The 23,301-nt window shown below is 40.3% G+C and overlaps 1 protein-coding gene across 2 annotated transcripts in view; it reads left to right on the forward strand.

Annotated features, from left to right (window-relative positions):
* Positions 1-3,553: 3,553 nt before the first annotated feature.
* The window catches only part of LOC121320421 (protocadherin-16-like), a 202,422-nt gene continuing 182,674 nt past the window's right edge, over positions 3,554-23,301 (forward strand). For both annotated transcript variants that reach the window (XM_041258742.1, XM_041258743.1), the window contains exon 1: positions 3,554-4,039. The gene's annotated coding sequence lies outside the window, so the exon portion shown is untranslated. The remainder of the gene's footprint in view (positions 4,040-23,301) is intronic.

Consider the following 23,301-nt stretch of genomic DNA (forward strand, 5'->3'; position numbering starts at 1 on the left):
ATTTCGGTTTAACACCAGTTTCTTAAATGCTTGTGAAGTTTTGAGTTAGTCAAGTAAACCGTTTGTCAACTAAGGCAGTTTTAAATTTCAGACGTAAACATACACCTGGCGGCTATCTTGTTTTATAAAACATAACCACTTTGACATATTTTTATCCCATTGTTACTGGGACAATAACTACCAAGTTTGGAGTTTGTTGGTCAAACGGTTTTCAAATAGCAGCAGTTTGCTGTTAAGGGCGTGTTTCCATAAGATTTGTGGCAGCCATTTTGACATTAAAATTTATCTCAGAAACTTCTGCTTCATAAACTTGATGCAACTTTGGATGTGATTGATATATACCATATGTCAGATCAATCGCTTTACCGGTTCCTAAGAAGATTTCGAAAGGTTTCTAAAAAATGCATCAAACGCCCATTTTCGTTTCTGGTCAACACAATTTTTTAAAAGTCAGTTGTATTGATACAGTTTCAGTGAAGATGCTTGTGAAGTTTAGAGTTAGTCAAATAAATTGTTTGTCAACTGACGCAGGTTTAAATTTCAAATGTAAACGTATAAGTGGCGGCCACTTTGTTTTAGAAAACATCACCATTTTCACACATTTGTATCCCATTGTTACTGGGATAATAACTACCAAGTTTGGAGTTTGTTAGACAAAAGGTTTTCAAACAACAGCAGTTTGCTGTTAAGGGCGCGTTTCAGTAAAATTTGTGGCAGCCATTTTTACATTAAAATTTATCATAGCAACTTCTGTTTCAGAAATTTGATGCGGGTTTGGACGCTGATGATATATGTCAAGTTTCAGATCAATTGCTTCACCGGTTCCCAAGAAGAAGATTTCAAAAGGTTTTATCAAAAAATGCATCACGGCGCCAATTGCAAGGACGCAGCAGCAAATATGTATTCAGCATCTGACAGTCAATGTATCCAGCTTGTTACCTGCCAAGTCAGAACCTGATCAGTCACACAGCTTCAAAGCAGCAGCAGTTTAAAGTTTTGGGAAGAAAAATAATAAAAATAATAATAATAATAATAATAATAATAATAATAATAATAATACAAATCTTAACAATAACAATAGGCTAGGGAAGCCTAATAACTAGAACTGCCAGGCAGTTTTACGGCTCCCAAGCCCCAGTATCAATACCCATCTAAGTTCTCAATGTGCTAAGTTTAAAATCAGCAACTTCAACTGTTCCACAGAAGAAGATTTTGAAAGTTTTTTTTTTCAAAAATGCGCCAGGCAGCCATCTTGTTTTTAACGCAAGTTTCTTAAAAGTCAGTTGTATTGTTACAGTGTCAAGGATGATGCTTTTGAGGTTTCGAATTAGTCAAGTAAACTGTTTGTCAACTGAGGCAGTTTTAAATTTCAGACATAAACATACACCTGGCGGCCATCTTGTTTTATAAAACATAACCATTTTGATATATTTGTATTCCATTGTTACTGAAACAAAAACTACTATATTTGGAGTTTATTGGTGAAACAGTTTTCAAACAGCAGCAGTTTGTTGTTAGGGGCGTGTCGATAACATTTGCGGCAGCCATTTTGACATTCAAATTTATCACAGCAACTTCTGCTTCTGGGTTTGGATGCTGATGATATATGCCAAGTTTCAGATCAATCACTTCACTGGTTCCCAAGAAGAAGATTTCGAAAGGTTTTATCGAAAAATGCGTCATGGTGCCAATTGCAAGGACGCAGCAGCACAATTTTTTCATCATCTGACAGCCAATGTATCCAGCTTGTTACCTGCCAAGTCAGAACCTGATCAGGCACACAGCTTCAAAGCAGCAGCAGTTTAAAGTTTTGGGAAGAAAAAATAAATAAAATAATAATAATCTTAACAATAACAATAAGCTTCCCAGCCTTTGGCTTGGAAGCCTAATAAAGTAGCAATAGGTATAAAACACAATATTGCAAGTTAAACTAATTAGCCACAAATTATACACCCAGAAGTGTAGTGAAATTAGCTAGCTGCTTAAAAAAAAAAAAAGAAAAAACAGAATACCAGGAGAGAGTGAGAGGATGGCTATTTAAATCTCAATTAAATAGCCTATATTTAAATGGTTTAATTAGTCTTATGAATGATTTAACAATGTGTCCCGGTTTTGAGGTTTAAAAATCTGGTCATCCTACCTTTTATTCAAAAGGGTTAAATTGGCACGGAACGGTGTGGAACGGTATTCCGCCTCTTCAGGATTCTCTATTAAAATCCCAATTTAACCACTGCTGCTACCTACTGTAAGCAAACCCCTGCACCCCAATATAGTGTAATCAGCTAGAGGCTGGAATACTATTATTTTGGAAGCATGGCACAGTGATGTATTAGGCTTTTTTTTCAAATTGTACTATCTCCTAATTCTCTCTTCTCAGTGCTATTCAGGGGTAATGCACAATAATAATATTAAAAAAAAAAAAATCTTTGAAGTAACTATTTCACTGTGATTATATAGAGGACAGTTCATGTAAATAATGTATTAAAAGTTGAAATATGTTTATTGTATTGGTTATTACGGGTCTTTAGTTAATATGTGTTACAGATAATGCTATTCCTTACCATGAGCTGAGGTAGAAATATGTGGCATAAGAACTATTAGCTACATGTATGGTTGTAATCGTAAGCACTAGCAGCTACACGCACAAAGGTTTCTCATCATTTCATGGAAATTATTTATTCCAAGCATTTCCTCCTTTCCCTCCTTACAACAAAACGGGACAAACTTCTTGGATTCTTCTGCCACTTCTCTTGCGTTAATTCAAATCACTTTGAGGCTGGGCAGGGGAACTGTTATGCACTCCTGTGCAAATAAGGAAAAATGCCGCTGCACAAACCAAGGCTCTGAAGCTTTTTCAAATACATTTCTGATGCTCTAAATAATAATTCACAATTAGATAAGCAGTTCGCTCTTTATAAAAACTTAAAGATGTAAGCGTAAACTGGAACATCCTCCTAATCATTCAGTTCATTATTCACTATAACTTGATTATATCAACACTGAATTAGAAATGAAATAACACCTGTACTGTAATTACTTTTGGATTCCCACCAACTAATGTTGTGGTGCAATCACTAATAATAATCAAATTGCACAAAGATGACATTGAGAGATGCTGCTGCTGACCTCACATTATGAGTACCAAGGGCATTTTAATTTATATTTTTTCATGGGCCAGCTTAACCAGCTTTTCAACCAGCACCAAGTCTCATGAAAACCAGCAAACCACCAGCTTTACCAACATACGAGGGTTCACCTGGCCTTTTTGGTTGATACACACACTAGATGAAGCTTGATCTTAAACATTTAAAAAATCCTAAACATGGTTTGGCCTTGTAAAATATGGACAGAACTGCAGTTTTCCTTTGTTTACTCATAATTCACATACAGCAGAGCTTGGTGGCACCAAAGTCTACAGTAAGCACAACAGCCAACAGCATCTCCATGCTTCTCCATTCTTCTTAACGGTTAACTGGCCTTATCCCGCCTCCGCGTGTTGAATACATTACCCAAATCCAAACAAGAGCAGGGCATTGGCCGGGATCGTATTTCACTCGCTGAGGCTCAATCACTCAGCTCTCGGGCAGAACAAACAGTGTACACCGTGTCTAATACAGAGGAGCATAAGGATACACAATACCCCTCAACACTGGAACCAAGGAGAGAAAAAGCGAGAGGTACCGTTATACGGCATAGAATAAGGAGTCAGAACAAGGGATTTAACTGAAAATCCACGTCCACCAGACGACAGGAATTAACAAAAAACCCGCATTCTGCAGAAAATAAAAGGACACCTGCGAATTATTTAAAATATTTCCCCTTATGTGTATTTTTTTTCTGGGTACCGGTAGTGGATGGATGTGTATAGAATGTAACCTCGTTATTGTCATTTCCACTCTGCATTTTGTGATTCTTCTACGACAAGGGAATTGCAAAGAAGATCTGCATACAAATAGGATTGGGGGTAATCGAGTAACAGACTCATACACACGGACACAAAAAGAGGCAAAACGCAAAGGAGAAAAGAGGGCAGATGAATGTAAGTAAACAGTCGAGATGATTTCCTTTAGATTGCTAAAATAATACATTTTTTATGTTTTAAAGGATAGGATAATTGTGAAGTGCAGAAACGTCTTTTTACCTCTACGGGTAATTAATGAATGTGTGTGTAGAGGACGGCAGCTCCTTAAGATTTTCAGTTATGCACACGCTTTTCCTCGCTATATCAGGTATCCTTACAAGAAACCCTGCATTGTGTGTCTGTGCGAGTGTTTGAAATGAATATCTATCGCACTCAAAATACGTTAGTGGAAATTGTTTATAATTACAGAGTGGATCTAGAGCCAGAAAATCGACTGGCACCAGCCTTTTGGATTTCCTTATTACCAGTACAAATTATACTGCCAGGCAGTATGAAACACCAAAGACTGCCGCCAGTTGTGCTTCAAATTTACTAATTATTTGCTTAGGTTAGCCATTTCTTTTAAAATAGAAGCTTAAAATTACATGGTGCATACAGTGTAAAAAATAAAAAAGTACAAAAATAAAATTAAAAAAAAAGATGCCTAACTACAAAAATACACATGTAGTCTCAATAATAATAATAATAATAATAATAATAATAATAATAATAATATAATACAAAATGTCTGGTTGAAGATCCATATGTGATTAGATGATACTCGAAGTCAATTTTGGGTGTTCATAAATAGCTTTAAAAGAAATGGCTGGCTTGAGTATAGCAAGGAAGGTTTTCCCGTTCAGGTTAAACATATATGTATTTAATATGAATATTAAACATATATGTTTTTAAAATACATGTTTGATGGTAAAGTTATTCATGTGATATTTAGTTTAATATACAAAGGTAGTCTGATGTAACAATGGTATTGAAGTCACTTATTTACTCTGAGTTAAAAAAAAAAAAAAAAGTACTGCACTGTAGATTATAGGTAACATAGACGACATTTGTAACATATTGGGATATGTTTTTTTAATATGCCCTGTTTAACAAGTTTGTTTTCATCAGTTACCAACAAATCTTGATGATTTTCTTTTTAATTTGTTATGCGGCACACCGTTACTGTACACATCATGAAAGTGAACACTAGCATTCTTCAACAATCGAGCAGTACATATGAACATGAAGTTGCTGACTGCAGTTGTTGGCACTGTATTCGTGTTTAAACTATAAATGGATTGTTTAATTGTTTTTGACCTATTATGTTTGGTGTTTTATGTCTATAGAGTAAAAAGGGAATTATCAATATAAATGTTTTTTTTTTTTTTTTTCTGTTTGTTTAAACAAGCGGTGTAGATGTACCAGTAGTTGTGTGTATGAGTTTGAGTGTTGGGAGGTAAGGTTTAGGGGGATGGGGGGTGGGGGGGTGGTGGAGGCAGATTCAGTTTCTGCTGGTGCTGTGAGGCATGCACTGGTTGAAAATCGACTCGAGTTTTAATAGGAACCATCTGGTGAAATTCTTGCTGAATTAAGGTGTTTCCATAGGCAGCTACTGAATGGGTTTATAAAAAAACAAAAAACATATTCCGAGTGTCGGTGTGGTTGTCACATCCAGAAGGTGTAATTTCCGTTGGCTCTAAAGGCATTTTTATCTTGCAACTTGAGACCAAATGATTTGTTGAGGACCTCTGCGATGTTACAGTCAGACAGAATTTTCAGTACTGTAGTTAGTTGTTTTATAGCCAGCAATATCAAAAATATCATTACTAGGATGTTAAGTCTAGAGCCAGCCAATGCAATAGAGAGGACCCAGAACGAAGGTACCCGAGAGACAGCAAATTCAATATACTGTACAGCAGAGAGCCCATTGTACTGGGAATGATCAACCTCTGCCAGGATTTTCCATAGAGAGCTCAGTTCTAGGAAACTTAAAGCCAGCACAGTCAATACAGAGAACTCAGTACTGACATATTGCTGAAATAATACATACATTGGAGGCAGTGAGAACTTGGGAGGAAGTGAGGCAGAATGGATTAAACTAAGGGGTTTAGAGGCACCATGCCTTACTGTCCACCACTATCTGATATTCTCAGTCTTCTACTGGGAAGCCCCAAAAACGTAATTCAGCCACTCCCATGGCCAGAGTGCAGATTGACTCTTGATCTTCTCCATGTTTGAGCAGTGGTATTAATTCTGTTGTCGTTGCCTCACACAGTTGCTGGAATTTTGTTCTGTGTTCTTTGTAAGATTCCAAATATCTGCTCCACATGGTCCACAAGTTAGAAAATATCCCCATCAATGCTTTTCTAGGAGCAAATACAACCTCAGATGTAAGTGTTGATCCTAATTAGTGGTCTTTTTGTGTTTTAATGTTTTAAGCAAACCTGATGGGCTTCCCTCTTAATGAAGTAATCTCAAGCAGCAATACATACCAGGTGGATGTTATTTCTCAACAAAACGTAAAAATAGGGATCTGTACAGAATTATTATTTTTTTAATTAAAATCATAATAGTACTGACTGGAACTGGATACTTGATATTTGTATCCAGTTCATCGGTTTCAAAGCAGGAACTGGGTACCCGGTTTCAAAGGAACTGGTTCGCACATCTCTAGATTAAACATTTTTATGCCGGTACTCCTGCAGTACCTCACGTAAAACTATATTAATTACTATGTTAATTATCTCTCGCATTCAATTGTTGTGGGAGGTGGGTTTGTCGGCAGTACAATCATCGATATTTATTCAAACGATCGTATTTTGTGTGTCCAATTAATCAATTGGTACTTGGATGCGTGACTGACAGTTAAGAGAAAGTGAGAGGAAGGGAGGAAAGAATTGTATGCCAGAACCATTTTTATTTGAGTCACAGGATTGAAAGACATTTGTGAAGTTTACACAGAAAACAATAGAATAAATGATGTCAAGTTTCTGGACATAGCTGAGCTCTAACTAGAAGGGCTTTATGACATTCCATGGGCTATATCATCAGCCCCACATCCCCATAGACCACTAATGATTTTTTTTTTTTCTAATAGTGCTTGTACACACAGTTTATGTGTGTTAGGGTTTGTTATTCCAGAGATGAATTAAGATGAATTGTAAAAATGAACCATGAAAATTAATAGTCTCAGATCTTTACACTACATACTTAGAGGTTTACTTAAATAGCTGTAAATTTACATATTTTTCACGGGTAGGTTGCGGCATAATATTAGGATTTTGCGGACCTGTTTAAACATTAAATAAACCTAAGTAGACAGTATTTCAGAACACTATAAAGCCTAAAAATAGTGGTACTTGGTTCCTTACTAAAACAGAGTGCTGTCATTTGTTAAAAGAAGGCATGCAGCATCCGCCTGCAGTTGACTTGCCCATACATTGAGACTGCACGTTCTGCATCCACTGAATTGGTTGGAAATGTAAGGCAAAGCTTTGCCAAGTTATACAGATCTGGAAAGAAGGGCATCTGACATACTTTAATAAATGCAATGTATGCAGCACGTTCGTTGTCGTGTTATTTGTCCCATACAATAATTTATTTTATTAGTACCGAGTCAAAACATAGAGAATGTGCCTATTCGGATCTAAAATTCCAACTAAGAAAAAGTAAGCAGCAGGTTGAGGCGGGGTGGCTGTGCTAGATCGTTGTAGTACTGATTTAACTTGCAGACAGGAATACTTTTTGTCTGGGCTGACTTTCCAGTTTGGTTTCTGAAAGCTGTTTATTTTACGTTCTGTTCAGCAGTCTCTGTAGTAGCCTTTTGTTTAATGTGTGATTCTGAAGCTAAATAGCGATCGATCGTATTTTTTCCAAAGACACATTAAGATATGCAAAACAATTATGTCAATCTGGGTGTACAGTTTCTTTGGGAAATATCTTGAAACAATCATTAGCCAAAATATACTTTGCTTTTTCTGTCCTCCATTTCTACTATTTTACCTCCAATGCTGAAAACTCGATTTTAGCACCTAAATGAAAACAGTGCAGCACCAACTTATGTCCCACCCCCTACTGCACAGTAGAGGTCATGGAAATTTCACGATTTCCGAATCGTGATTTAGGTAGACCCCTGTACATGCTGTGTCTTTGGTAGGCGAGTCTGAGAATGGCTTGAGCATTGTTCTTTCTCTATAATAATAATAATAATAATAATAATAATAATAATGAAAAAAATATATTGTTCCTAGAAAAAAACATGTCAGGGCATTTGTCTTGTGCAGTCTTGAAGTATTTTCGATTAGCATGTCTTATATTTCTAGGAATGTAATGTCAAAATATAAAACTATCCCCAGGGACACGTTTGAAAATAAACCCAGTGTTGTTATCTCAGTCAAACATAATGAGTATGCCTAAACCCCCAACCTTTAGGAGCAATCTACAGTTATTATTGCATAGTCCAAGTATCAAATTGCAAGTAAAAGTATCAAATTAATAGAATAGATATTACTTAACTATAATGGAAAATGGGAAAGTTATGGGGTACAACCTGATGGGAATGGATTTCAGCTGTAATTTAAAATCTTGAATCCATCAGTCAGGAATATCCATTCCAGTGCACTACCACATGATAAATGACTGTGAATCTTTCAGATACAATGCCTACAGTAGATAAACTGAAGGGAAGCAAAACATTTAACATGTAAATACACTTAAACATATAACGTGTTTAAAATAACAATAAAGGCACTGTGATCATAATAAAATAACGGTGTTCAGGCATTACCTTGATAGTTGACTTTGTCTCTCCTGTAAAGCCCTCACCTGCACCTTAGACTTTTACCTTCCCTACTTCATTTGGTAATACTCTTTAATCAGGGTTCTATTGCTTAATTAGCCCCTGCCCCCTAAAATCAAGTCAAATAGTACTGCAGACAACAGTAAGACTGAACAGCATGGCATATAGACCAAAACATATTTCAACATAGGTTGCACATGAATGTTCTAATACGTGACACCACAATTTTCATTTATAGAATTAATAATCCAGTTCTCTACTGGATGGTCCATATGTGGCGTGAAGTTTAAAGACCTTGGCTGTCAAATTTGTATACAGCCTGAAATCACAGTAGTGTTACGAAGAAATGGCAAACGGGTAGACCAAGCATCTTTACACCATTATTATACCAAATGAATCGTGATATAGTTTTTGATTTAAAATTTTGGGTGTTCAAATACACTGTACAGAGTCATGCAACTCTCTTTGTATTGCAAGTTTATCAATGTTCCAAAAACTTTAGTCTGTGTTTTACTAAACATGTTTAAACTTAATAAATAAACAATTACAATAACAAACATTATTGTAACACACAGTATATTCCTAATAAAGTGGAGTGCTTACCTGTTAACAACAGGAACACGTTTAAAGTCCGGAACTCACTGTCCGTAGCTTGGCGTTGTTTACATTATCGTATACAGTACACATGCGGTTTGAAACACTTTTAAGTGGCTGGAGCTGAAAGTAATTTTTCAAATCACACTTTTTTGTGCCAATACAGTACTGGTATAAATTTAAAAGCAAAAATGTTTAACGTATATATTTTCCTTTTGGAAAAACCTGCATTTCTAGAAATATAAGGGCAATTCTTATACCTGCCGAGGTGCAGGACCCATGCATCTTGGCGTTGGATTTCCTCCGCTACATGGCAGAACAATTAGACCTGCAGTCCAGGACATTGCATTTAAAGGGGGGCTCGAGCTTGGCCCTTTCGACTCTGGGCGGGTCCACCGTTCCCCTGGGGCATGGGGTCAGGAGCTGGGCACCCCTGTCCAGCAGGTACAGACGCCTCTTCTACCCCTGTTTTCTGATGTAACAGCCCCGGGGACCTCAGGCCTTCCCAGGGCTACCCCCTCACCTGAGCTGGAGTTGGCCAACGTGCCGTGGGAGAACCCCGCCGTCAGCCGCCACTGCCATCACCCGGGGACCTCAGCCTTCCCTGGGAACACCCCTGTCATGGCCACGATATCCATGGTCTAGCGCAAAAACTGTGAGGGTCTTTGCCTGTAGGAGCTGTTGTTCAAGTTTCCACATGGCTTCACCACTACTTCAGAGGATGTGGGGAGGACACACTTGGTGCAACATCAGATTGAGACTGGACAGCAAGTGGTATTTTTGCGTTGATTACAGGCAACTGAACGACTACACTGCTACGGACTCCTACCCTCTTCCCAGCATCGACGAGTTGCTGGACCTGGTCACAGGGTCGAGATGGTTCTCCTTGCTGGATCTCCGCAGCGGATATTGACCGCCAGGCAGAAGACGCAGACCTCCACCCAGTTCTCCAGTGACTGGAGTCACAGAGGAGGCCGCTGTGGGAGGAGGTAGACCCACTGTCACAGGCCAGTCCCAGTGGCCCGGACTGGCCCTCAGAGACGGAATCCTGCATCGTTGATGGCTCAAGCTGGCCACGGGGGAGTGGTTGTGGTTGTCCCAAAGGCTCTGCACCGGAAGTTTTGGCCTCCTGTCATGGGGGTCCAGGCATCGGCACTTTTTGGGTTCATCAAAACCCTGAGACGACTCCGCCAGGCTTTCTATTGGGGACAGTGCCAACGTGACATTGCCGACTTCTGCCTCCGTTGTGACGCCTGCACCGCCCGGAAAGGCCCCCAGGGTAGGCCCACACATTCCTCCAGCAGTACCAGGTTGGGGCGCCTATGGAGAAGGTCACCGTGGATGTATTAGGCCCCTTCCCTCACTTGCCAAAGTTCAACCATTTCATCCTGATGGCCCTCGACTACTTCCTGAAGTGGCCGGAAGCCTATGCACTCCCTGACCAGGAGGCAAAGACAGTTGCCGATGCTTTGCTGGAGGGGTTCTTCAGCCTCTTTGGGGTTCCCCAGGAGCTGCATACAGACCAGGGGCGGAACTTCGAGTCCAGAAGGTTCAGTGAGATGTGCCGGAATCTGGGTAACCAGAAGACACAGACCACTCTCCTGCACCCCCAAAGCGATGGGCTAGTGGAGCGGTTTAACCACACCTTGACCTTCCAACTGGCCCTCACCACCGCTGTGCACCAACGGAACCGGGACGTGTATCTGCCCGTAGCGCTGATGGCCTGCCGCATCGCAGTCCAGGAATCCACCGCCTACACACCTGCTCTCCTCATGTTCGGATGGGAGCTTCGTACTCCGACAGAGCTGATGTTTGGCGAGTCCCCAGACACCCTTGCTGCACCTCCAGGTCCGGAGTACATCCGACGACTGCAGGACCGCATGGAGACGGCTCACAAATTTTCGCGGGAGCAGCTGCAGGCTGCTGGGGTCCGGCAGAGGAGGAGTTACGGCCTCCGGGCACAGGGACACCACTTCATCGCTGAAGAGCAGGTGGGGGTGTACAGCCCCCAACGATAAAAGGGCCATTGCCCGAAGCTGGTGAGCGACTGGTTTGGACCTTGCGACATCCTGGAGCGTCTGGGAGAGTTGGTATATCAGTTCCATCTGCCACCTAGGGAAGAAAAGTGGTTCTGCACCAAGACCAGCTGGCACCAAGACCTACTTGGGGTGCCATTCCAGCCAGCCTGCGCCTGAGGTACCTGCCAGTGGTCCCCTGTTGCCCTTACCTTCCCTGCCCTCGTCCCAGCCTGCCAGTCCTGTCTCCTTGTTCCAGCCCGTATACATGCCCACTCCTGAGGCAGGCGGGAGCCCTCTAGGCCCTCGGGGGCAGCGGCCTGGAAGACAACATAGAGAGCCGGGTCGCTTCCGAGACCTTATGTTCCCTCGGGGATGAAAGAACTAAGGGGGGAAGGGCGGCGGGGCTGTGTAGCGACCCAGCCACCTGTGTGGAACTTGTTGGACTTGTGTATTTGCCCTGTTTGTGTGTCCTGTGCTTAGGTGTTTTGTGTATTGTTAGGGTTCAGATCACGCCACCAAGATATGGTGTGTGTGTGTGTGTGTGTGTGTGCATGCAAGGGGGAGCTGCGATTGGCCGGGCCGGACAAGAACGCGGGAACAGCAGGGGTATAAAGACCTGGGACATGTGAAACCGGGGGGAGAGGGAGTGGGCAAGATAGTGTGAGAGACAGATAATGATATTGTCTGACAGCGCAACAGAGTGAGTCTGAGGTTACATAACCTGTGATGTGGCAAATCAGAGAAGGAGATGCTGAGAGCTGTGTTTAGGTCGGAAACGTGTAAGGAATGGGGGGGAACTACAATTTAGTGAGTGACAGGGGAGTTTGTTATTTTGGTGGCGGGGTCCTGGCCCAAACAGGGACTTGGGACGGTATTGAGTTCTGTTCAAACGATAAATTACTGTCATTTAGCTGTGCACACCTTGTCTCCAGTGGCATCCATCCTGCTGAGAGCTCGTCACAGCATTATACTACACTTGCTCTAGCATTCAGAAAGAGCATGTGAAAATGAGATCTCAAACCTCCACTGGTAAAACGTGAAATATGCCCCTTGTTTTGGGTGATGTTCTTTTTTTTTTTGTTCTTGTTTCATTAAATATTTTTACTAGTACTGGGCCACCATATGTTGCAGTACTTTGCATATCATTGCATATGGAAGGAATTGGTGGTGGTTTATTCACTTTGTTTCATCGGATATTGGCAAAAGTCAAAATCTTCGGTTCCCAAACAAGTCCTGTGGCGCAAACATTCTGCAGCCCTGCTGTTAGCGAGTACCATATCCAAACACACATTTTCATTGCAGGAAATGGATACAGGTTACAGGCGAGAGATATATTCCGCAAATGATAATAAGCAGACTTCACTACAGTTGAAAGGTGATGCTGAAAACTAAGAGTAGAATCAAATAAGACTCCAAGACTTTTCACAGCTTCCGAAGAGCTGATGAGGGACTGCTAAATTTCATTGGTTGTGGGATTTTATTTAATGCTGTTTTAGAGCATATTAGAAGAAATTCTGTTTTATTTGCATTTAACTACAAAAAATGTTTTGACATTCAAGCCCATATTTTGCCAAGGCGAGTTGATAGTCTGGAGTTTAAGTTTACATCATCTGAACTCATTTTAAAATAAATCTGGGTGTCGTCGGCATAAGAGTGGGAATTAAAACCATGTTGTCTGATCACATTACCCAGCGGTAGCATACACAAATTAAAAAGTAAAGGACCAAGAACAGAGCCCTGTGGTACCCAGAAACAAGAGACTTAGCCGATATTGACCCTCCAAAGGACACACATTGATGTCGGGAGGTTAAGCAGGACCGCAGCCAGGAGAGTGCTGTGTCAGTAATGCCAAAAGTTTTCTCAAGGCGATCAAAAAGAATTGTGTGATCAGTGGTGTCAAACACAGCAGATATATGCAAAAGGACAATCCCTGATAACAGCCCCTCATCTGCATTCAGCAGGATGTCATTAACAACATTTGTGAGTGCAGACTCTGTACTATGTTGTTTACGAAAGCCAGATTGAAAATTTTCAAACAGATTATTAGCAGAGAGATGTGCAGACAACTGAGCAACAACAACCTTTTCCGAGACTTTTGCAAGGAAAGCTAAATTACAAATTGGACGATAATTAGACGAGACATCAGGATCCAATATTCAGTTATAAGCCAGTTTTGCATTTGACAAGGAGAAGTCAAAGGTCACAGTCATGGACTTTTTGGATAAATATATAGGTTACTGTTTGTTTTCCATAGAAACCATGACCCTTGGCGATTCTTGTTTATGTTCATGTGACAGAAAAATAATGAGTTCTGGTGATAAATCTCCCTCCCGACCTGTGAGGGCGCTAAAGAATGGAAGAAGAAGTATCTGGAAGGGCTAGCCTGACAGTTCTTTTCCGGGACTGGGAGGTCGGTCAGCCTGGAAAGAAGCGAGACACTGTTGTAAGACCGTATTGACCTGAAAGGTAAACGAGGGGCAGCTGCAAGTAATAAGGCAGCTGCAACCGTTTACCAAGATGTCATGCGGGATTTCATATAGGGGCCAGGGTAACGCTGATCTTTTCCTTCATTTGGGTAAAGCTCGTGGAGAGAAGGCCTGAGAGAGGAGCTCTCAATAACAAAAGGAAGACATGTTACATGTTTTGTGTTGTGTTTGTCTGTATTGTAATTGTCTGTGTTTTTGCATCACCAGACAGTTAAAGCACACATCCGGAGCTGACGCCGAGCATCAGCACTATCCAGCTCACCACTGCACCACCGTCACGAAAAATACCTGTGTTTGCACTCACCACCCACACGACTGCACTCACCCAGGAGTGGTGACCATGTGTTTGTTTTGTTTGGGACTGTGCCCAGTTTTTGTTATCCCCGTGCCTTACACATTGTTGTGTATTGCCAGGGATTTATTATTTTACGGTCACCAGACCTGGAATACAAATAAAGATCTTTTTCACCGGATTACAATTGTCTGCCTGTCACTCCTGCACCGCATCACCACTACACCTGTTCCCCCTTCACCAGCCACTTTGCCACAGTTCATTATAGAAAATGTCTGTTATATATATATATATATATATATATATATATATATATATATATATATATATATATATATATATATATATATATATATATATATATATATATATATATGTTAAACCAAACAAACTCATCATGTTTTTTGCGTGTTGTCTCAATTGGATGAAATGGGTCTTATCCAGACACTTGTAAGATTTTGTGAAAGGCAGTTCTTGATGGCGGCTGCGAAGCAAGTCCTCACACTGCAGTTCAATGAGTTCCAGCTTCAAGTTCTCAGGTGTTTGATCGTATTCACTGTGAAGGGGCAACATAAAATTTGAATGTCCTGTCAATCACTGAAGCATCTTTAAAGTGTTGGTTGATCATAAGAACATAAGAAAATAAGAAAGTTTACAAACGAGAGGAGGCCATTTGGCCCATCTTGCTCGTTTGGTTGTTAGTAGCTTATTGATCCCAGAATCTCATCAAGCAGCTTCTTGAAGGATCCCAGGGTGTCAGCTTCAACAACATTACTGGGGAGTTGATTCCAGACCTTCACGATTCTCTGTGTAAAAAAGTGTCTCCTATTTTCTGTTCTGAATGCCCCTTTGTCTAATCTCCATTTGTGACCCCTGGTCCTTGTTTCTTTTTTCAGGCTGAAAAAGTCCCTTGGGTCGACACTGTCAATACCTTTTAGAATTTTGAATGCTTGAATCAGGTCGCCACGTAGTCTTCTTTGTTCAAGACTGAACAGATTCAATTCTTTTAGCCTGTCTGCATATGACATGCCTTTTAAGCCCAGAATAATTCTGGTCACTCTTCTTTGCACTCTTTCTAGAGCAGCAATATCTTTTTTATAGCGAGGTGACCAGAACTGCACACAATATTCAAGATGAGGTCTTACTAGTGCATTGTACAGTTTTAACATTACTTCCCTTGATTTAAATTCAACACTTTTCACAATGTATCCAAGCATCTTGTTAGCCTTTTTTTGTAGCTTCCCCACATTGTCTAGATGAAGACATATACTCATCAACAAAAACTCGTAGGTCTTTTTCATAGATTCCTTCTCCAATTTCAGTATCTCCCATATGATATTTATAATGTACATTTTTATTTCCTGCTTGCAGTACCTTACACTTTTCTCTATTAAATGTCATTTGCCATGTGTCTGCCCAGTTCTGAATCTTGTCTAGATCATTTTGAATGACCTTTGCTGCTGCAACAGTGTTTGCCACTCCTCCTACTTTTGTGTCGTCTGCAAATTTAACAAGTTTGCTTACTATACCAGAATCTAAATCATTAATGTAGATTAGGAATAGCAGAGGACCTAATACTGATCCCTGTGGTACTCCACTGGTTACCACACTCCATTCTGAGGTTTTTCCTCTAATCAGTACTTTCTGTTTTCTACATGTTAACCACTCCCTAATCCATGTACATGTGTTTCCTTGAATCCCAACTGCGTTCAGTTTGAGAATTAATCTTTTGTGCGGGACTTTGTCAAAAGCTTTCTGGAAATCTAAATAAACCATGTCATATGCTTTGCAATTATCCATTATCGATGTTGCATCCTCAAAAAAATCAAGCAAGTTAGTTAGACACGATCTCCCTTTCCTAAAACCATGTTGACTGTCTCCCAGGACCCTGTTACCATATAGGTAATTTTCCATTTTAGATCTTATTATAGTTTCCATAAGTTTGCATATAATAGAAGTCAGGCTTACTGGTCTGTAGTTACCTGGTTCAGTTTTGTTTCCCTTTTTGTGGATCGGTATTACGTTTGCAATTTTCCAGTCTGTCGGTACCACCCCTGTGTCAAGAGACTGCTGCATGATCTTGGTTAGCGGTTTGTAAATTACTTCTTTCATTTCTTTGAGTACTACTGGGAGGATCTCATCCGGCCCAGGGGATTTGTTTATTTTAAGAGCTCCTAGTCCCTTTAACACTTCTGCCTCAGTTATGCTAAAGTTATTTAAAACTGGATAGGAACTGGATGACATGTGGGGCATGTTGTCAGTATCTTCCTTTGTAAAAACTTGTGAAAAGTAATCATTTAATATATTTGCTATTTTTTTTTCTTCATCTACGATTTTGCCATTTGTATCTCTTAAACATTTAATCTCCTCTTTGAATGTTCTCTTGCTGTTGTAATATTGGAAAAACATTTTGGAATTGGTTTTAGCTCCCTTAGCAATGTTCATTTCTATTTCTCTCTTGGCCTTTCTAACTTCCTTTTTGACTTGCGTTTACAGTTCTGTGTACTCTTTCTGCGTACTTTCTTTTTGGTCCTTTTTTAATGCTCTAGAAAGTGCCTTTTTTCGCTGAATATTTTTTTTTATTCATCTATTAAACCATTTTGGCAATTTAGTTTTACATTTAGATTTGTCTACTTTAGGGATGTAATTGTTTTGCGCCTCTAGTACTACATTTTTGAAGAACAACCATCCTTCTGTGGGTGTTTTCTCTATTTTTCTCCAATCTACTTCTGTTAGTCTCTGTTTCATACCTTCATAGTTTGTTTTCTAAAATTGTAAACCTTAGCATTAGTCTTTACTTTTGGGGTTTTAAAAAACACTTCAAATGAGACCATGTTGTGGTCTGAGTTTGCCAGTGGTTCTCTGACCTCTGTTTTAGTTATTCTGTCTTCGTTATTTGAAAAGACTAAATCAAGGCATGCCTCCCCTCTAGTCGGTGCCGTGACAAATTGTGTTAGGAAGCAGTCATTTGCCATTTCCACCATTTCAATTTCATCCTTCGTGCTACCCACTGGGTTTTCCCATTTTATATGGGGGAAGTTGAAATCCCCCATTAGTATGGCTTCTCCTTTGCTACACGCATTTCTAATGTCATTGTGTAACAGATTATTTTGCTCACCGTCTGAATCTGGCGGTCTATAGCATGCTCCTATTGTTATGCCCCATGACGGTGCAGTGGGTGTGGGTGTGGAGCAGACGTCACAGAGTCACTTCTGAATTTGCAAATACCCTACCACAATGGTAGGGTGAACTTTATTAACAAAAAAAAACACAGTTCAAAGCAACAAAAATATAAATCATAAGTCCCAACAGAGGAGTCCCTCTCAGCTCCTTGGGTGCACTCCTGGGGTGAAAAGTGCAGCTGCTCAGGTGCTTAAGTGTCCAGTTCTGTTGTCCGGGGTGTGTCGTGTCCAAGGTGAAAAGTGCTGGCAGTGGTGCAGCAGCTCCTTGGCGTCAGGGATCACTCTGACAATAAACACAAACACGTAGCACAAAAATAACCAAATAAACAAACACACAGCTCAGGAACCTAGCTCCAGTATTACCTCAACAAGCCTCGCACTTACAAAATGACAGCCCTTATATACCAGGGGACTCCACCCCATGATCAGCGCGACTCAGCACACCTGCCAGTTGTCTAATGCAACACAGCTGATTACAGTGATTTTGTCCCTTAATATGGTCATTCCGCCATGCACCAAGATGGCCGACTTACTTTTCTGCCCTTCTCTCCAAGCCGGCCCATCTCTGAACAGGCATGCAAGTACCTCTGCTTAGTGCCCTCTTGGGTCGGGAGGGAGATTTGCAGCTCAGATCCTCACGCTCCCTGTCACATGCCCTTTGAATTTTTGTCCGTTATTCTGACCCATATTGATTCGGCTTTATTTTTTTTGTCCAGGTTTAACACCTGGGCTTCAAGACTGTTTCTTATGTATAGCGCTACCCCTCCTCCTCTTCTGTCCTGCCTGTCTTTCCTATACAGTGTATACCCACAAATATTATATTCGTCTCCATCACTCTCAGACAACCAAGTTTCAGTAACACCTATCACATCATAGTTACTTGTTAGTGCAATAGCTTCAAGTTCTAGAATTTTGTTTCTGATACTTCTAGCATTTAGATAAATGCATTTAATGGTTGTCTTACCTGAGTTGTTGTTCTTGTTTTGATGCGGTCTCCCTTCTGTTTTTTTGTTGATTTCTCCCCCCTTCCTTTCTAGTTTAAATGCTTCTGAACCTGCTCGAGGATTTTTTCTCCAAGTAGACTGGTTCCCTTGTTATTTAAGTGTAGTCCGTCCCATCTATACAGATAGTCCTTGTTGTAGAATGTGGTCCAATGATCAAGATAGGTGAAGCCTTCCCGTGTGCACCACGTCTTCAGCCATGCATTTTGATTAATTATTTCCAGCTGGTCCATAATTTCCTTCCTAGCTCTCTGAATTTGTTTTGCAGGGATTTTACAGTGATGTGCTTGACCGAGGCTCTCGGAAGGCAGCACACTGTTGTAGTAAGGGGGTCCAAACTGCAAATTGAACTTGCTGTGTTTCTCAATATGGAGTCCCCAACAATCATGACCTCCCTTCTTTTTGCTGTCTGGTCACCACTGTCAATAGGGTCCTGGATGTTGTTCCTTTCATTCTCTTGTTGTTGGTTCTGCTCATCAAAATTCTGAAGTGACTCAAATCTGTTGGTTGTTTTGATTTCTGGTGGTTGTGTTTGACGAAGTTTCTTTTTTTCCCTGCTTCTGCCTACCTGAACCCAACTGTTCTGACCTTCTATCTCCCTGGTGGCTTTCAGTCTGTTAGGGGGGAGGCAAACTTCCATGAATTGTGGGTTTGCCAGTTCCTCAAGATCCTGTTGCTGTTGCACTTCTTCCAGCTCCATTTCTAGCATACTTACTAGTTTATGCAAATCCTGGATCGCGCGGCACTTTACGCACACTTGGTTTAGCTCCGCTGGGTTTTCTCGGATTTCCCACATCAAGCAGATGTCACAGATTACTGGCTTGAAGACCATGTTGAGGGTTTTTTTTTTTTTGAAGTTTAGTTTCTTCTGCAGCTGTCAGCCTGCTTTCAAACTGCTTCTAAACTGTTCTGTACTTTTCCACGCCTGTACTTCTCCGCAATTAAGGCTGATATTATCAACACATGTTTCCCCATTGATTCAGGGATAATTCCATTGGGACAACTGTCAATGACAGCTTTTAATGATGGGAAGATGTGGCAAAGTGGTTGATAGTGTGCAGTTGCAGGTGATTAAAGAACACAGACAATTGTAATCCAGGTGAAAAGGTTTGCTTTATTTATTTTTAAGTCCAGCGCCTAATGGCAAAACAAACAGCACATAATAATGGAGGTACAGTAAGAAATACAGAGGTATTTATTACTTATTTTATAGTCCCTGTGGTGCCCTGCAAATAATAATCCTGTTTTTATTATACACCCACACAAAATCCTGTTAATGCGTGTATTAGTGCTAGTGGTGCAAATACAGTTACCTTTGATATAAGTTAAGTGTTGTTTCGGGTTTGTGCTGGCCTCTGGTGAAAGCTATAACGTGTTAGCTGTCTAATGATAATACAACAACAATACAGGTCCTTCCGGGTTACTTAATACCAACCAAAGCGAAGGAACCGATAACATTGCTTCGACCCCTATTTACACCGTCACTCATGACTCCTTGGTAAACGATTGCTCCTGTAATCCACGGCTGCCACATTATTTACCTTCTGGGTCAATGAGTTAGTGTACTGAAGCTCTGTCTCTTTTCTACATGACGGACTTCCTTTTAACCCTCGGAACGAAGTGTTAGGCCAAGTAGTCCAGAGTATTCTGTTCCAGTTACTTAGTGCCCTCACAAGTCAGGAGGGAGATTTACCAACAAGAATCATTGTCTTTCTGTCACAGAAGAGCACAACATGCTTTGACAGTTGGGTGCATTTGTGAAATGATGGCGCTTTTCCCTTGGAGGCTGGTATTGAGTGCAGTAAGTTACGCAGTGTTATCAGCTAAAAAGCCAAGGTCTGCTAACCATGCAGGATCTATGAAGTCATTAAGAGGCTCTTATTTTTCTCGTAATAACTGCTCAATTTCTGATCTGATTGAAAAAAAGCTTTTCAGTACTGAACCTCGACTAAGCCAGTGTACATGGGAATGATACATTACGTCACCATATTATGAACCATACAGCTTTCACTTCAGTAGGAAATTCCTAAATTGCCTATGACTGAGTGCTCGCGACCAAGTAAAACTGATTGTCTTTACAACTGTAGTCATTACATTTCCCATTTTGATCACTCTTGCACACAGGACTTCATGATGAATGATGAAATGCAGCATGACCGCCAGCATCTGAGACTTTGTTGCAAGTGATCGCTGCCATTCCATTTCCTATTTCGCTCACCAGTCATGGCTGGGGCACCATCTGTTGTTACCCTGCATAACTTCTCCCAAGGCAAATCAAACAGCTGAAACTGCTTCAAACAGATCGGACCCCCTTGATGTTCCACAAAGGCTCTGGAGATCAAGGAGCTCCTCAGTGACACTGAAATTGTCATTAACCTCCCGTAAAAATTATAAGAAGCTGAGCAGTGTCGGTGGTGTCAGTGTGCATGTCACAACCAATTGAATCAAAGTCAAACAACACCCCTTTTCAGACAACTGCTCCTGTATGTTACTTGCCAAATCCCCGCCGTGCTACTGTATTCTTCGTTAGACTGACATTCAGAAAATCTTGTTTCTTTCCTGACATACAGTATCCACTATTTTGCAGGCATACACCTTTCTAAAATCACCTTTAGTGAAAGGTTTTCCATGCTGTGCAATCAGTTGTGCCATTTCGTAGATAGCTTGCGTAGCTTTCTCGAGTTTTGGAAACTCAAATGAAAAAAAAATGTTGCTTGCTAATAAATTTTCCTCCAACTCCTTTGCCTTTTGTAAGCTCTCTGTTCCAGTGTACTTCTTATACAAAGCTTCGTGCTTTGTTTAGTAGTGTCTTTTAACTACGACTGCTTCTTGGCAAATGAAACAAACACATTTCCCTTTCAGTGGTGGAGGAAGAGGAAGATGGGCCCCAGTGCAGGACCTTATTGTGGGCCCCCCTCCCCAAATGTTAATTTAACCCTTATTTATAAATATCAAACATGCCAAATCAAGTGTTCAATGCTGAACTATATTAAATTGTCAGAATGTTAGCATGTATGAAACAGTACGTAATAAGAACGTTTTCTACTCACCTACTTTATTTTGCCTACATCTTTACATCCAACACTACACTTTTTAAAATTATAAACTAACAGGTTTACCAATCACCAATCCTACCAGGATTCCCCAATTCTGCGACCACATATATGATTACAGAATTCTGCACAGACATTTGCAGAAGTTGTCTCACATAAGAAACTGTTTTTTTTTTTTTTATTACTATTTTTAATTAAAAAATACAGTCATGTTGCTTTGCTGTAGTTTATTTTGATGCCAACTGCAGCACCCAACAGCTTCAATCTAAACTACAGGATGAATCGTGCACACAGAATATAACTGCAAAAGTCTGTGCTGAATAGTACCCCAAAAGCTTCCATGAAGACGTGCCTCATACCAGCCTCCAGAGGGAAAAAGTTAGGATAATTAAGATGGAGGATAGAATCTGAATTACCAGCACCGCACACCAGCAGCTACAGTGATACAAATGTGTAACATCTGCAAATAAAAATGCAAAGGATATTATCATTGTTCAAAAATAAATAAATAAAAACTTTGGAACCCCTCCAGGACCCTCCGAGTGCACGGGCCTGGGTGTAGCTGCACCTGCTATTGCTCCACCACTGTTTCCTTTATGTTCTGTAAAAAAAAAAAAACACTCACCCAGCCACCCGGTCTTGGAACTGACAACATTCCCTGTACACTTTTCTCTTCTTTTTTACTTCTGACATTTTGACATAGTTAAGGAAGTTGGTCTGAGGGGAACTACTTTGTGATCATTTTTCCTTAGGTTTTAATTTATTTTCTTTTTTTGCCTGTTAATTCCTATTAAGCTGTCTCCTGCGATTGCTCAATAGGATTTGGTTTTATGTATAGGAGAGTGTCGCTTTTAATGGTAAAATTGCATTGCGCCAGAAGACAGCTTGCGGGCCATGTACTATGTATTAGTCAGTGATGTGTGACTGAATTTAGTAAAAATACCCAGAATATTTATTTTATTACCCTTTGTATTTTTTCAGTATGAAAGTTTGTTGTTTTTAAATTTGATTTTTTCACACCATTTTATTTTTCCAATGGAAAACTGACCTGTATTTTTTTTTTGTAACAATTAGTGTGTCAGAAAACACTGATTTGTGTTTGTTTGAATTCAAATTTAATCAGCATAAGAGGCTCTCTGTATTTCTTTTTAGTTGAGTATGAAAGCCCAATGAAGACAACATTGCCTTGCCCTTCAGGACCTTAACTTCATACCGGGTTCTGGATGATTCAAGATCGGGCAGTGATGTATTTGTTCATCTTTCCTCAGCAAAGTCATGTTGCTGACTCAAATTTAACCCTTTCCAGTCCGATGTCAAAAAGACGTCAAGCACAGGTCACTAGTTGATTTTTCTCTGGAAAAAGCTGAGAAAACCTTTCAATGGCCAAGTGAGACTGATAGAAGCCGAGAGAAGCCAAAAAAAGGGCGGCGTATCTGAGCAATACACAGAGGTCCTGCACCACAGAGATAACACGGACATAAAAAAACAAGATAGCTGCTTCCGCATCCAGCGCTCAAAGAATATCACAGACATTTACAAAGCTTTTTGAGATGTTATAGTAATAAAATAATGACTTGGATTGCATTATTGAGAGATTTTTTTTTTTTTAAATTGTGTCTTAAATTTGAAGGAATACAGTAATTTTCTTTCGTAAACTACTGTTGCTTTCTAAAACTGTTGTCCCGTGTTTAAAAGTATTTTTATTTTTTATTTTTAACATCAAATTTTTATTATTCTTCAAGATGGACATACAGAACCGAATAGTATACAGTATATTATATATCCCCTCCCTCCTCCCCCACAACTTCCCTGGACCCATAGATATAGCAAAATAAAAAAGTACAGCATACAACCAAAGCACATAGAGCTCATTCAAACAGTTGCAGAGTCCAACAGCATGGATACTTTAGCTGCTACTTTTTAACTATAGGATGAAATATTTACATAATACTTAAAAAATGCTGCTGCAACCATGA

This window comes from Polyodon spathula, chromosome 9 (assembly GCF_017654505.1).
Source record: "Polyodon spathula isolate WHYD16114869_AA chromosome 9, ASM1765450v1, whole genome shotgun sequence".
NCBI classification, from domain to species: Eukaryota; Metazoa; Chordata; class Actinopteri; order Acipenseriformes; family Polyodontidae; genus Polyodon; species Polyodon spathula.